This window comes from Pelophylax lessonae (genome assembly GCF_965119305.1).
Source record: "Pelophylax lessonae genome assembly, chromosome: 1".
Lineage (NCBI taxonomy): Eukaryota > Metazoa > Chordata > Amphibia > Anura > Ranidae > Pelophylax > Pelophylax lessonae.
Window position 1 is genome coordinate 691748646 of NC_138768.1, and position 16190 is coordinate 691764835.

At 40.5% G+C, this 16190-nt stretch overlaps 1 pseudogene across 1 annotated transcript; it reads left to right on the forward strand.

The window, feature by feature from the left end:
- The first annotated feature begins 826 nt into the window (after positions 1 to 826).
- LOC309544767 (putative nuclease HARBI1) lies at positions 827 to 7283 on the forward strand (annotated as a pseudogene). The gene is made up of 3 exons: positions 827 to 1117; positions 1778 to 2503; positions 7278 to 7283. The product of its transcript is annotated as a putative nuclease HARBI1 (transcript).
- The last annotated feature ends 8907 nt before the right edge of the window (positions 7284 to 16190 follow it).

Consider the following 16190-nt stretch of genomic DNA (forward strand, 5'->3'; position numbering starts at 1 on the left):
TGCCCATATCAGAGGTACAGGCAGACAGTGCACTGACTGTTTGCAGGATCCATGCACTGTTTACAGGATCCAGGCATTGCACCTGCGATCTGCTGATTGCAGGTGCAATGCCTCACATGAATTTGTGCTTTTATTATTCTTTTGTAAGAGATGAACCCAGCCTTTAGGGTATTTTTCCAGTGTATTTAGGGTAGTTTGCTATATTTCATTTAGTGTTGGTATTTTTATTTGTTTTTTTTTTTCTTGTGTCTATTAATTTACATTTTTCCCCCCTTTTTTTTAATCTGTTTTTTTTTCTTTCAGTGAAAAATGTTTCACACTTATAGGCATGACACATAAGAGAGAAAAGACACATTATCATCCCTGCTCACCAATTAATCACATCTAAATATTTGTCTATCTCACCCCTTTCTCTTCCCCATCTAGACTAAAGCCTCGTACACACGCCACGAATTTCCACCGACCGGTCGTCCGTCTTTTGTCCCGAGTGTGTGTCTGTTGGTTGGAATGTGCTCTAGACTGTACACGAATTTTGTCGTCTGACAAAAGATGACGTCACTGCGTCCAATGCTACAAAAGAGGAAGTGAGTTTTTGCCCGTGACCCTTCTGGGCATCTCGCGCTGATTTCAGTAGCATTTGCTTGGTTAACGACATTTCGCTAGTTTCCGAGACATTGTTCGAGAAGCAATTATGATGACTGAGGATTCTACTCTTGCTGTTGTTGGGCTGGGAGTAATTGCTCTAAGCCGAGTTATTTGCAAGAAGAAAAAAAAGAGGACCTCCTGGACTAAAAATTGGTTGCTCAACCGTGAGCAATTTTCCCACATGTCCTTGCTGCGGGAGCTACAGGAAAATAATCCTGATGACTTCAGGAATTATTTGAGGATGACAGATGCAATTTTTCACTGTCTTCTTGCCTTGGGGTCCCCCTATATTCTGAAGCGGGTTGCAATTACTCCTGAACAAAGGCTAATTGCAACATTGAGATATCTTGCAACAGGGAGAAGCCTGCAGGATCTCAAGTTCACCACAGGTATCTCCCCCCAAGCTCTTGGAGTCATCATCCCTGAGACCTGCTCTGCTATCATTAAAGTCTTGCAGAAGGACTATATCAAGGTATGTTTCTTATTTGTATATTACATTCCATGTATTTGTCATGTCAACCTAATTTAGATCATTTTGGATATACATCAAATTACAGATGTCATTACTTTGTAACTACCCTCTGGCCTCATGCACATAATAGTAAAGCTATATATTTTCCTAAACATTTTTAAAATGACCCAGTAACCACCCCAGCATTCTCTCCTATGTGTCCCTAAATGCATAGCCTGTTAACAGTATATTGTATCTGTGTAATTTTCAGACTTTCCCAGAACCAATTATTCCTTTAGAAATGTTTTTTTTACATAGTTTATGAGGTTTATTAAAGACATCAGTCCATCCAGTCAAACCTATGATTGTGTATGTTTAATTTCTGATGTAAAAACGTTCAGTGGGCACAAGCCCTTAATGATGTTTAAAAGCATAGTTTTAGCCACCCTCCCATGCTAAATGTAAAAGTCAGCATATACAAAAGCTGTACCTGGTGAATTACAATATTATGACATTAGGAGGTGAAAATTAAATGTATGTAGATGTCATACCCCAAAATGCTAAAGATTCCCTTCATGTTGTTCTTATGTTAAAGTTGTGTAAGCATTTATCTGCCAAATGTGTGTGTGTAATAATGTGATGTGCTCAAGCACTAATTTTATTTAAATTTGTTCCCAACTGTTTCCGTCCAAAGCAGAGCAGTGGCAGGAAGTTGCTGGCCAATTCCAGGAGCAGTGGAATTTTCCCAATTGTGGGGGTGCTATTGATGGCAAGCACGTCCGCATTGTCCCACCACCTAATTCGGGATCCTATTATTTCAATTATAAAGGTTTTTTTAGCATTGTCATGCTAGCAATTGTCAATGCTAATTATGAATTTTTTTTGGACATTGGAAAGAATGGCCGCAATTCTGATGGGGGAGTCATTGACCAAACCGAGTTTGCTCGGCGGCTACAAAATGGCACTCTCAATTTGCCTTCCAGGAAGCAAACAATTGAGGGTCTCAATTTTGTTTTCGTGGCTGATGATGCCTTTGCACTTGGGGAGCATCTTTTGAAGCCATTCCCTCTGAGAAACCTTACCCCCGAGCAAAGGATTTTCAATTACCGCCTATCCCGTGCCAGAAGAGTGGTGGAGAATGCCTTCGGGATAATGTCAAATAGGTTTTGACTTTTCTTGAGCTCCATCCATCTGGCATTATACAAAATTAATAATGTGGTCCTCTGTTGCTGCATCTTGCATAATTTTTTGCGCAGGCATGCAGAGACATATGTAATTTTTCAGCCAATTGAGAGTGACCCTGCCATGCCAGGGCCGAGTGTAGAGGCTGAAGCACGTGGGCCTGTCGATCCTATGACACCTATGGAAGTAGCACGTTCTGGCTTGCCATCCAAAAGATCCCGTGATGTTAGACAACAATATGTCGAATATTTTGTGGGGAGAGGGGCCGTTTCTTGGCAGCAATTCCTGCCCGATACAGTCTAATTTGTATCAATATATTATTATTTGTGCAATTAAAAAATCTTGCATTTATTCAGGAGTGTGTATTTAAATATTTTGGGTACATGCCAAAATCAACATGTTTTTTGTTCATCATGTGTTATATATGTGTGACTTTTGAAGGGTTAATACATTCATCAGTGTGTTTATCTACTGTTGTCTCTCCCCAGCTGTTCAAATTCGATTTTGGCCATGTGTGTTTGGTGTACCAGTTGCTCCAATAGTGAGATTACACCTTAACTGATTCACGAGGTCACTATATCATAATTATTTTTAAGCACCACATGTTTCACTAAAGATAATCTACATTTTGGAAGAAACGTGTGCATTTGGGTCCATATGTCAAGCATATTGATTAATATAATTTATATACAATGTAATAAGCAAAATATGAAATTTCAAAGCACTGGGGCATTGGTAGGTGGCCAAAAGACCAGGGACTTCAGCACCCCAGTTAAATTCGAAAAGCCTTCTCACATTGTAAAGTAGGTCACACCCAAGGTCCACCCAATGTCACCTTACATTGGTGGTCATTGGCCAGAAGGTCCCCATACTTTTATTTTTTATTAATACATTAGTGTAATAACAACTTACCTCCACCTGTTATGTTGTGTTAATTTATGACATCCTTCTCACTGCCCACCAATGTAAGGAGATGTCAGTGTTATGTGAAACTCGCTCAGTGTATAGATATAAGTGTTATATATAGGTAATGTAAAGTGAAATGGACAAACGAAGCTGCGATACACTATATATTACACTGATCTCCGTACACTGAGTGCTAGTACCTATCACAATGACATAGAATCCTAGGAGTGCTAGTCCTTTAAATATAACCTGTATATGTGTAGAATGATTCCCACTCAGTCGACAGATATCATTGTGCACTCAGTGTACTAGTGAATATCACTTGTTAGATGGCCACTGGTCCAGAAGGAACAATCATTCTGGCAGACTGATAATTATACACACAAACTAAAATGCTTTAATTAATATTCAACTATGTGAACAGGACAACCATCATACATTTTGTGCCACCTTACACAGCTTTAGACCTGACCCCCCCCCCCCCCCCCACGGCAAGCCAAATAAATATTATAACACACATTGTTGAGTGGAAACATTTTTTAACCACTTTACCACCGGAGGATTTTCCTGCTAAAAGACCAGGGGTTATTTTGCGATTTTTTACTGCGTGACTTTAACGGACAATCGCGCGGTCGTGCGACGCTGTACCTAAACGAATTTCACGTCCTTTTTTTCCCACAAACAGAGCTTTCTTTTGGTGGTATTTGATCACCTGTGCGATTTTTTGATCACGCGCTATAAACAAAAAAAGAGCGTAATTTTTGCAAAAACAACAATATTTTTCACTTTTTTTTTATATGAAATTCCCCCCAAAAAAAATGTAAAAATCAAAATTTTTTAAAATTTTCGGCTAATTTGTTTTACGCTACCTATGTTTGGTAAAAAAAATCGCAAAAAGCGTATTTTGATTGGTTTGCGCAAAAGTTATCGCGTTTACTAACAAAGGGAAAGATTTTTGTCATTTTTGGTGTTTTTTTTTTTAACGAGTAATGGCGGCGATCTGCGATTTTTTTTGCGGTACTGCGACATTGCGGCGGACAGATCGGACCCTTGACTGACATTTTTGACACTTTTGGGGGTACCAGTGACATTACTGCAGTAATCAGTGCTATATATATGCACTGTTACTGCAAAAATGACACTGGCAGGGAAGGGGTTAACAGTATTGGACAGGGAGGGGTTAAGTGTGTCCTAGGGGCGTGATTCTAACTGTGCAGGGACAGGTCTACTAGTGTAAAAACAAAGATCAACAGTTCTACATAGTAGAACTGTTTGATCTTCACTTTTACACAGGGAGAACTGACAGGCGGCTTGTTTACACAAGCCGCTCTGTCTTTCTCCCGCTGTACCGGCGATCGTAGTGTGACCGGCGGACATCGGGTCCGCCAGTCACACTCCTGCACTCCTCCGTGAACGAGCCGAGGCGGGCGCGCGCCTCAGCGGGCGCGCGCCCGCCCGCTATTGGCTCTGGAAGGAGTGACAGGCGAGCGACGTAGACCTACGTCACTCTGCCTGGCCGGGGCCGACTGCCGCAGTAAATATACTGTGCGCAGTCGGCAAGCGGTTAATAACACACATTCACAGGGTTAGGGTTAGGGTAAGGGTTATGGTTAGGGTAAGGGTTAGGGTGTTGTAAAGTGCTTAAACACCAGACTCTCTTTGGTGAGAACATCTAGATTGCTTTGAATTTCAGGGAACTTTGTTCAGTAGACATGTAAACAAAACTGAACCAAAACAGTTCTTCAAGTCTTCTTATTTATTACTTATAAAACTTTATCATATGCATAGGAGCCCTGTATAAAACAGTATAAAAATTTAAAAACTTTGGGACACCTCTTGCACATGATCAGTTATTGGCCAAAAAATAGGCCATAAATTTTTTTAAGAACATTGGGAAAATATCCCAATTCAAACCAAAAAATAAAACGTAACCATAAAATTTTGCAAGCAGGTCAACAAAGTCACGCATTTTGCTTTGTAATGCTGTAGCAGCCTCCTTTATTTTTTCCAGTTCTGAGCAACACTGCAAAGCATCAACACTATTCCTGGCAATTGTACAACTAGGAATAACATGACCTGTTAATAAAAAATAATATATATTAAGTACATATTAAGTACATGACAAGTAAATAGATGAGGTCATAATATCTAAACATTTGGGGTCAAGTTCATCATAAACTAATTAAGAGTTAGTACCTACCCTGTGCATTGTTGTGTGTAACCTGCTTGCCCTTATGACACCTATACTACTATGAAAGTACACAGTGCAAACATTATGTTCTCTTTACATTGTGTCTGTGGTTCATAAACGATTCCACCCGTTGACACAAACAGCTCACTACACCTCTTCCTCCCCCATGGTAATGCACTTTATACTATGTACATTAGCACTGTATGGTTTTACACCTTGCTAATGTAGCAAACAGGTAGTTCCTTTGAAGCATTAAATCAAATACACCAAAATAGAAATACACTAGAAACAACATTAGAATAATACTTACTTGGGCCCAAAACAGGCTCCCCAACACTTGGTTCTGTTTGCTTCTTTTTTGGAGACTTACTCTGAATCATGGCAGGGGAATTAGGAGCAAATAGTTCCAGATCTGATCCGGCTGTAGGTGACAGATCCCATGGCTCAAATGAGGGAACTTCGGGGACATCTGGAATGTCCTTTTTGTCTGAAATACAACAATAGAAGGTTAAAGAATCATCCCAAAATCACATATTTTTCAGCTCCCATTTCTAAACATTATGTGGCTACCAACCTTGATGTTGTGGTGGTAAGCTGATTTTCTGAACACTTGACTCCACCATGCTGCACTCTGGACTACTTGCCACATTGCTTTCCTCCATAGTGGTCACAGTGTGATTTCTTTGATCATTTTATACATAATAAAAATGTGGCATGTCAGAAAATTCACAGGGGGGAAATTTGCTATGACATGGTGCACTGCTTGACAGCCTTTTCCACAGAAAATATTCTGACATGTACATGGTTACATCCTAAAAAGTAGGGACATTAATGATTTACTCAGCATAGGAAACAATTGCCTTTTTGGGAATGTGTCATTGCATCAGGGACCATTTCTTCATTTTCTTCATCCAATGTGGATGGAGCAGGCATGGTAGATTCCCTTCTCCTCATATGTTGTCTTTCTTTTAATTTCATTTTTCGTTTTTCCCTATTTAAAGGTGAAAAATACAATATGGAACAAATATTAGTTTGTAAATAAAAATATTTGCAATAATATGCATTTATATAGCTTATTGTGGATTCCTGTCTTTTAATTTAATATACAAATAAATCCTAAAAATATCAAGAAAATACATACATGACAAAGAAAAATTAAAAAGTAAAGTTTTCATAGACATTAGTATCTATACATTTCTATACAACATACACCAAATATACCCAATACATATTGCTTAAACACAACTATTGCTTACTTCTTTTCAGGATATGATGGATGTGACCTAGCTGCTCTTGTTCCCGATGTTTCAGATTGGACAATCTTTTTCTGATTTGGTCCTTGGATCGATCCACACCATAAATCTTCTTTAGAGATGAAATGACCTTCTCAAGAATTCGGTCTTTTCTGGAGTTGGGCCTTTCATAATTCTCCAGCTTGCCATCATAATCGTTTTTCTCCAGTATGACCATCATCTCCACCATCTCACCCTTGCTCATAGGTGTGGCTTTGGTTTTTTTATGAGCCCAACCACTGCGGCCTTCACTACAACTCCCCGATTCTGCCATCTCCTCCACGAATCTTCTGCCGACTCACGTGTGTGTGTCGCATGCAGATTAATATTGGGCACGTACACGCGCCTGCATCAGCGCGCCACTGGAGGTGGAGTTGATGCATGTGCTGTATTTAAAGGATGCCAGATCGTTCGCTCGGTGATTCGCCATCAGACAGATCTGTCACAGGAGCACGATCGATCGGCGAACCACGATTCATCTGAACAAACAAATGTACGACTTTTGATTCGAGCACGGGTGTTTTGGGCCCTATACAGCTTATATTGGGCCTATCTTTATTATGTGGCAAAATACATGATCTTTGACTATGTTTTGTGTTGTGTCTTGCAGGCATAAATAATGGTTGACAAATTCACGTCACCTGATTTTTTACCTCAATTTATTGAGGAATACAGACACTTGCCTTGTTTGTGGAAGGTGAAGAGTAGGGATTACTTAAACAAGCAACTAAAAAATGAGGCTCTTCAAAAATTGGCTGATTTATGTAAGCCATTTTGCCCAAATGCTGACATTCATTATGTCAGGAACAAAATCCAAAACCTGCGCAGCACCTTTAAAAGGGAGCTTAACAAAATCAGGAATTCAGAAAGGTCAGGAGCTGCTACAGAGGATATCTATGTAGCAAGGCTCTGGTATTTCGAGAGCCTGCGCTTCCTCACCGAACAATCAGAAGCAAGGACATCCTAGTCTACTTTCCCTTCCACTTCGGCAGAGGGCTCATGTGCTGCAACCCAGGAGGAAGATTTACTGGAGCCAAGCATTACACAGGTATAGCATTTAACAATATATTGTCTATAAGATAATGATGCAATAAAAATATTATCAAGCCAATAATTCACCCTTAACGTAAAGTCTGTTATTTGGTTAAATCAAACAAACGTGACATTTTATATACATTATAACATTATAATAATTTTTTAATTTCTTAAACAGGAAAGTGTCAATGTGGAGGAGCCAAGTGGAAGCCAAGCGTCATCGGAGCAGTCAGTAACCACCCAACCTCATGAAAAGAGATGCAAAAAAAAAAAAAAAATTTGGAGGAGGTCACTGCTTCCTTTCTAAGCCAGGCCTCTATAGCCCTGCAAATAAAGCCAGATGAGGCTGACTCATTTGGCTTTCTCACAGCCAAAAAATTAAGGCTGATGAGTGAGGAACAGCGCCAAATGGCAGAGCTCCTCTTACTACAGGTGCTAAATAAAGGGGTCCGAGGAGAAATCCATGGACACAAGCACCTGTCAGATTACCAGCCACCCCCTCCACCACCACCACAGCCACCACAGCCACCACAGCCACAACAGCCACATGGAAATCAGTGGCAATATGCCCCTGATCCCCACCTACCCCCATGGTCAAATGACTATACCTATTTATAAATGAATATAATTTATAATGTGATTTTTCTGTTACCCATTATTATTTATTTCTAAGTTATTTGAGGAGGGAATGCCCTTTTTTTCTGTTCTATTTTTACTAATGAGAGTATCTCTATATTTATGTTTGGATATATTTTTTTTTTAAAGTAAAGAAAGTGTTTAAAAAACTACTTGCCTATCTTTATTTGTAAAAATTGAGCATGTTGGGAGTAGGCAGCAATATATGTATTATACATTAATGAAAAAAATGAATAAAGGGACACATATATAAATAGATATTTTCCATTCATAAACCATTGAGAATGGTGAAGAGTTAACAATCTTAAAAAAAAAAAAAAAACATGCAACAATAGCCAAATCATTATCATTATCATAACAGAACACATGCCTCTTTAATTCTAAAGTATACAATTATGAGCAGCAGCTTCCTTCTTCTCACATTAACCAAGATGAGCATGTTCACCGCTTTTTAAATATTTATTTGCCTGCCGCGAGACGAAAGTTCTTTCTTGATACATTGGCTAGTTTTCCTTACAAAATTCTTCCGGGTCCTTATTTGCTTCCGATCATGCTTTTTCCGATTTTAGATTTTTGTCTGACGAATTCTGTACTGGCTGCATGAAAATCGGAGGTTGTGTTGACGGACGACAAAAATTATATAGCCTGCACACCAGGATTTTTTCGGCCGAAAAGTCGGAGTTGGCTGTCGGAAGCACCATACTAACAAGCCGAAAATCGGCAGATCGGTCGTCGGATGAAATTTCCCGGCCGAATTTCTTATCGTGTGTAAGGGCCTTTAGTCACCCTATCTTATGTCCAGTCAGTGCTCATAGTCACTTTCACTCCTTGCCCCCCTTCTCCCTTCTCTCGACCCCCCTCCCCATTTTTCTATCACACAAAAACAAAAATGAAACATCATTAACCTCTACTGCAGGAGATCAAAGTAATGTTGCTAGCTTCCTTTCAATAAAATGTGATGGACCACCAATTGCATTCTAAGCTAATTTCCATAAACATGTGTAAATTAACTAAAAGCTTTAACCCTTTGACTGCCTGAGTATTTTTTATTTTTTTTGCAAATATGTTAAAATGCACTTTAAACCCCCAAACCCATATACATTTTTTGAATGCAGAGACCCTGATATATAAAATTGTTCCTTTCTTATGTCACATAATAATTGCACTACTGTTAAACAAAACTATATTAACCACTTAAGGACCATGCCTATGTCTGACACATGTTGTTTACAAGTTAAAATCAGTATTTTTTGCTAGAAAATTACTTAGAACCCCCAAACAGTATTTATATATATATATATATATATTTATATATATATATATATATATATATATATATATAATCTCACAAAAGTGAGTACACCCTCACATTTTTGTAAATATTTTATTATACCTCATGTGACAACACTGAAGAAATGACACTTTGCTACAATGTGAAGTAGTGATTGTACAGGTTGTATAACAGTGTAAATGTGCTGTTCCCTAAAAATAACTTAACACACAGCCATTAATGTCTAAACCACTGACAACAAAAGTGAGTACACCCCTAAGTGAAAATGTCCAGGTTGGGCCCGATTAGCCATTTTCCCTTACCGGTGTCATGTCACTCGTTAGTGTTACAAGGTCTCAAGTGTAAATGGGGAGCAGGTGTGTTAAATTTGGTGGTATCGCTCTTACTCTCTCATAATGGTCACTGAAAGTTCAACATGACACCTCATGCCAAAGAACTCTCTGAGGATCTGAAAAAATGTATTGTTGCTCTACATAAAGATGGCCTAGGCTATAAAAAGATTGTCAAGTCCCTGAAACTGAGCTTTAGCACGGTGGCCAAGACCATACAATGGTTTAACAGGACAGATTCCACTCAGAACAGGCCTCGCTATGGTCGACCAAAGAGGTTGAGTGCATTTGCTCAGCTCATATCCAAAGGTTGTCTTTGGGAAATAGACATATGAGTGCTGCCAGCATTGCTGCAGAGGTTGAAGGGGTGGGGGGTCAGCCTGTCAGTGTTCAGACCATATGCCGAACGAACACTGCATTGAATCGGTCTGCATGGCTGTAGTCCCACAAGGAAGCCTAAAGGGTAAAGGTGATGGACTGGCCAAGCATGTCTCCAGACCTAAACCCTATTGAGCATCTTCAAATGGAAGGTGAAGGAGCGGAAGGTCTTTAACATCCACCAACTCTGTGATGTTGTCATGGAGGAGTGGAAGAGGACTCGAGTGGCAACCTGTGAAGCTCTGGTGAACTCCATGCCCAAGAAGGTTAAGGCAGTGCTGGGAAATAATGGTGGCCACACAAAATATTGACACTTTGGGCCCAATTTGGACCTTTTGATGTAGGGGTGTACTCACTTATGTTGCCAGCAGTTTAGACAATAATGGGAAGGCTTTTTTGTGACTCAGAATTCATATGCAAAGCATGTCAGCAGAACCTCATGGGAACGCGATTGCATGGAGGATTTCTAAGGTTTAAAGTTGCACCCCTTGACAAGCGCAGTGAGCTTCCTATTTGCGTTTTGGGCCATGTCTTTAAGCAGAGGTGTTTAAAACTGAACTCCAGCCAAACAGCTAAATACATAGTTGAAATATACACTGATCAGTCCTAAAAGATCACTGACAGTGTAGGACGTCTCTAGCCTGGTCTCCCAGGGCAAGGACTACAAGCCCTGCTCGGTTGTGAAAGGGGTTAAGATTTTCCTCTCTTATGACAAACAGGTCTCCACCGTGGATAATGTATATGTGATGATCCATTGGGGAAACCGCTCAGCCTAATTTGAAGGAGAGGGGAGCAGCAGCATTTCCACAACAGTGGTTTCCAAGCCCGTATATGATTTATTTTTGGTAAGATGCCATTGTTGTCTTTGCACCAGTGGTGGAGTACACGGTTGTTGGGGAATATCACGTGAAGAGTATTCTTTGGATTTTATTAACTGCACTTACCTATTTTCCGCCGGGTAAGGAGGAAATTCTCCAGGTGGAGGGATATCACAGTCATCTATTGATTTCGTTCAACCTTTCCCTGCACATTGATTTTGCATTAATTTGACCACAGATTTGAAGGCATTTTCACTTTGGACTGTTGGACTATTTATTTGAACACCATTTTTTAATTCCAGCTGCACATTTTTATAAATTAAATCATTGTTGGATTATTTATGCACCATCCTTATTTATTTGTATATATTTATATGGATTGAATATTTTGAATTAGCGCACTGTTTTATTTATTTATTCATTTCACATTTCTAGTAGCAGCTTTTTCACTAATCAGCGCACCCCTTTCCCATTTTTCAATTCACATATATATATATATATATATATATATATATATATATATATATAAATAAATAACATTTTTTTTTTAGCAAAGACTCTTGAAAATAAAATGGCGGTCATTGCAATCATTTTTGTCACGAGGCATTTGCACGGCGGTCTTTCAAACGCAATTTTTTGGGAAAAAATAAATTTCACTGAATTAAAAAAAATTAAACAGTAAAGTAAGCCCAATATTTTATATATTGTGAAAGATGATGTCACGCTGAGTAAATAGATACCTAACATGTTACAGTTTAAAATTGTGCACACTCGTGGAATGGCGACAAAAGACAGTACCTAAAAATCTTCATATGCAACGTTTTAAAATTTTTTAATGAATATCTGTTTAGAGCTACAGAGGAGGTCTTTTTATAGAATTATTGCTCTTGCTCTTATGATCACAATGATACCTCACATGTGTGATTTGAACACAGTTTTAATTTGCAGGTGCGACTTCTGTATGCGTTTTCTTTGGCGCGTGAGCTCACGGGGAAGGGGGCGCTTTACTAATTTTTTTCCTATTTATTTTTTTATTTTTAACACAGTTTTTTTTTTTTTAAGTCTGATCACTTCTATTGCTGTTACAAGGAATGTATATATCCCTTGGGTCAGTAATAGGCAGTGACAGGTACTCTTTAAGGAGGGATCTCGGGTCTAAAAGACCCCAGACTGCACTTCAAAGTATTCAAAACGCCGTAATCTGCATTTTTCAATACTGACACTTGGCAGCCGAGTGACGTTGTGATGTCGCTTCCGGGTTACATGATCGGGGACCTGATCTAAGCCAAACCTGGCTTCTTTCGGGACTCCAACCAGCCAGCGGACATGCAAGCTGGTTGCTTGGGTCTCCCAGTGGGACAGGAGATCCGGGCAGAGCCGCGGAAGATGGCGGGAGGAGTGGACATCCCCTCCTGCTTGCTGGGATAACAGCCAAGTGGGTGCTGAGCCGCATTGGTTGGAATCTCCTGAAATCCGACCACCAGCTCTACAAAACAATAGCGGGTTGATGCCTGCAGCTATATCCATGAATATGGATGACTATTTTTGGATATCTAGATTATTGTTAACTTGGAGGGAACGATATACATGACCTTTTTAGGAAAATAACACGATAGACCGTTATACTGCCTGTCACAAGCTTGGATCCAGCTTCAAATATGCTGGACATACCTTGCATTCAGTCTCTCACACTGAAATGCAATTGTTCAGATAGACATGAATATGGATGACAGGAAGAAATACTAAAAGTAAGGCCAGCTATAGACAGCTCGAATCTCAGCCGGTTCCTGTTGATTCGAACCATGGGTGAGCAGGCTGAATGTTCCAAGTTGATAGATTGATCCACTTGGGTGCAGTCAGCCTACTGGATTCATTTGCAATTATTGCTAGCAGCTTCTATAGCCGGGTTGAGTCACTTGGCCATGTTTCCACGTCCAAGGTATGGCTTTTCGGCTGCAATTCTTCAATGAAGACCAATTCTGGCCACACTTCTTTAGATAGTAAATGAGTGTTCCTGGGTCCCACTGGTTTCTGCCAGGTCTGTGTTGATGGCACTGCTGGACATCTTCTGATGTCCGAGGGAAGTAAGCATGATGTGTCTTTCATTTGCTGCATTACGTTTCTTTAGCCGACCAGTGTGTCTACGGTCCTCAATGTTGCCCTTTTTGTTGTGCTTTATTAAAAGAGCTTGAACAGCACAACTTGAAAACCCAGTCTGCTTTGAAAACATTGCCTGGGAGAGCCTTTATTGATGCAAGGTCTTGTTGCTTTGCTCTATCTTGCCATGGTGTATGATCTGTAACATAGTTACATATAGTTACATAGTAGGTGAGGTTGAATAAAGACAATAGTCCATCCAGTTCAACCTGTGTAGGTGTGTGTGGCTGTAATCATCTCGCATACCGATGAATGTTCTGATCCTTGAGATGTATGTCTAGTAGTCTTTTGAAAGCCACCATACTACCTGCAGAAACCACCTCTTGTGGTAGATAATTCCACAATCTTGTAGCCCTAACAGTAAAGAACCCCCCACGTTGCCGGAGGTTAAAACGCTTCTCCTCTAATCGCATTGTATGCCCCTGAGTCCTCATGCAATCCCTTCGACTGAACAGCTTTTTTTCTAAGCCTAGATCCCCATTGAGATATTTAAAAATTGCTATCATGTCCCCCCTCAGGCGTCTCTTCTCCAGGGAGAATAAATCAAGCGATTGCAGACGCTCCTCATAACCAAGGTCCTCCAATCCCCTAATTAGTTTAGTTGCCCTTCTCTGGACCCTCTCCAGCTCCAACACATCCCTTCTGAGGACTGGTGACCAGAACTGGACAGAATACTCCAGATGAGGTCGGACCAGAGTTTTATAAAGTGGAAGGATTATAGTCTTATCTCTGGAATACATCCCTTTCTTTATGCATGCTAATATTCTGCTAGCCTTGGCAGCTGCCGCTTGACATTGCATGCTGTTGCCTAGTCTATCATCAACCAAGACTCCCAGATCCTTCTCCATTTTTGATTCTCCCAAGGGTTCCCCTCCTAACGTGTATTGTGCTTTTATGTTTCTAGTCCCCAAGTGCAAAACCTTACATTTCTCCACGTTAAACCTCATTTGCCATGTCGTTGCCCATTCCGTTATTTTGTCCAGGTCATTCTGTAGGATATCTGCTTCATGCTGTGCTGTTATTGCCCTGTCTAATTTTGTGTCATCTGCAAAAACTGATATTGAACTACTGATCCCGTCCTCAATGCTGTTTATGAATAAATTGAACAAGGTTGGTCCTAGGACTAAGCCTTGGGGGACCCCGCTTACTACCTCCGACCAGTCTGAGTATGCGCTGTTTATTACCACCCTTTGGACACGCCCTTTTAGCCAGTTCCGTATCCAAGAGCAAACCCTGCTGTCGATACCTGCAGACCTTATTTTATAAATTAAGCGCTTATGGGGAACTGTATCAAACGCCTTAGCAAAATCTAGGTACACCACATCCACTGGTCTGCCCCTATCTAGCTCACAGTTCACCTCCTCGTAGAATGTTAAGAGATTGGTTTGACAAGAACGCCCATTTGTAAACCCGTGCTGGTTACTACTGATGATGCTGTTGTCCTTAGCAAACTCTACGATATAGTCCCTTATCATCCCCTCCAGAAGTTTACATACTACTGATGTCAGACTGACAGGCCTATAATTTCCCGGTATATGCCTTTGACCATTTTTGAATATCGGAATCCTCCACTCCCCTGGAGTGCTTTCCTCCACTCCCCTGGAACATCTCCTGTCCTAATACTGTCCGCAAAGATCAGGAACAGTGGTCTGGATATAACCTTACTGAGTTCCTTGAGTACTCTCGGGTGTACTCCATCCGGGCCTGGTGATTTGTTTGTGTTAAGTTTATCCAGCCTTTCCCTGATTTCACCCTCTGTTAGCCATAGTGGCAAGTCCTGTGTATTACTACTAACCATACAGTCATGGTCAGTGTACCCCTCCGTTTCCTGTGTAAAGACTGACGAGAAAAAAGCATTCAGCACGGTTGCTTTTTCAGTGTCCTCTGTAACCATCCTCCCATCATCGTTAATTATGTGTGCAATATGCTCTGCCCTAGTTTTTTTGCTGTTGATATACTTAAAGAATTTCTTTGGGTTTTTTTTACTATCCTCCGCTATTTGTCTCTCAAAGTCTATTTTAGCCATCTTGATTTCGTGTTTACACTTCCTATTTGCCTCCTTGTATTGGTTGAAAGCCAATACTGTGCCCTCTGATTTATATTTCCTGAAGGCCAATTTTTTTCCCCTAATAAGTTTTTTAACGCTCCGGTTTAGCCAGCCAGGTTTGGCTTTGTCCCTTCTAAATTTATTTCCCATAGGAATGCACTGCAAGATGCCTTTGCTTAATATGTTCCTAAAGCATTCCCATTTTTCCTCTGTGGTCAGGGATCCCAGGGTTCGGTCCCAGTTTACCCTTTCCATCAACGAGTACAATTTTGGAAAGTCTGCCCTTCCGAAGTTAAGGGTTCTTATGTTCCCTACTTGCCTTGCTATATTGTTATTTACGCTAAATGTGATCATCCTGTGATCGCTAGAGCCCAAGTTGTCCTGGACTCCTACCTCCGAGATTAGGTCTGGGTCATTAGTGATCAATAGATCCAGGATTGCGTTTTCTCTAGTAGGAGAATCCACCAACTGTGACATGTAATTATCCTGTAAGGTTTCCGTGAATAGACGGCCCTTATGTGAGTGTGTAGTCCCCTCTCCCCAGTCAATGTCGGGATAATTGAAGTCCCCCAATATGATGACTGATCCTAGCTTTGCCACTTTGCCCAAAAGTGCTAAAAATTCCTGCTCTACCTCCTCCCCTTGTTTAGGTGGCCTATAGCAAACCCCCACAATTACTTTTCCCTTTTCTCCTTCCCTATGGAGTTCTACCCATACGGATTCTAACTCCATACTCATCCCTTCCGTAATGTAACTCCTCTCAATCACCTTTACATTATTCTTGACGTAGAGACATACCCCTCCCCCTCTTTTTCCTACCCTGTCCTTCCGG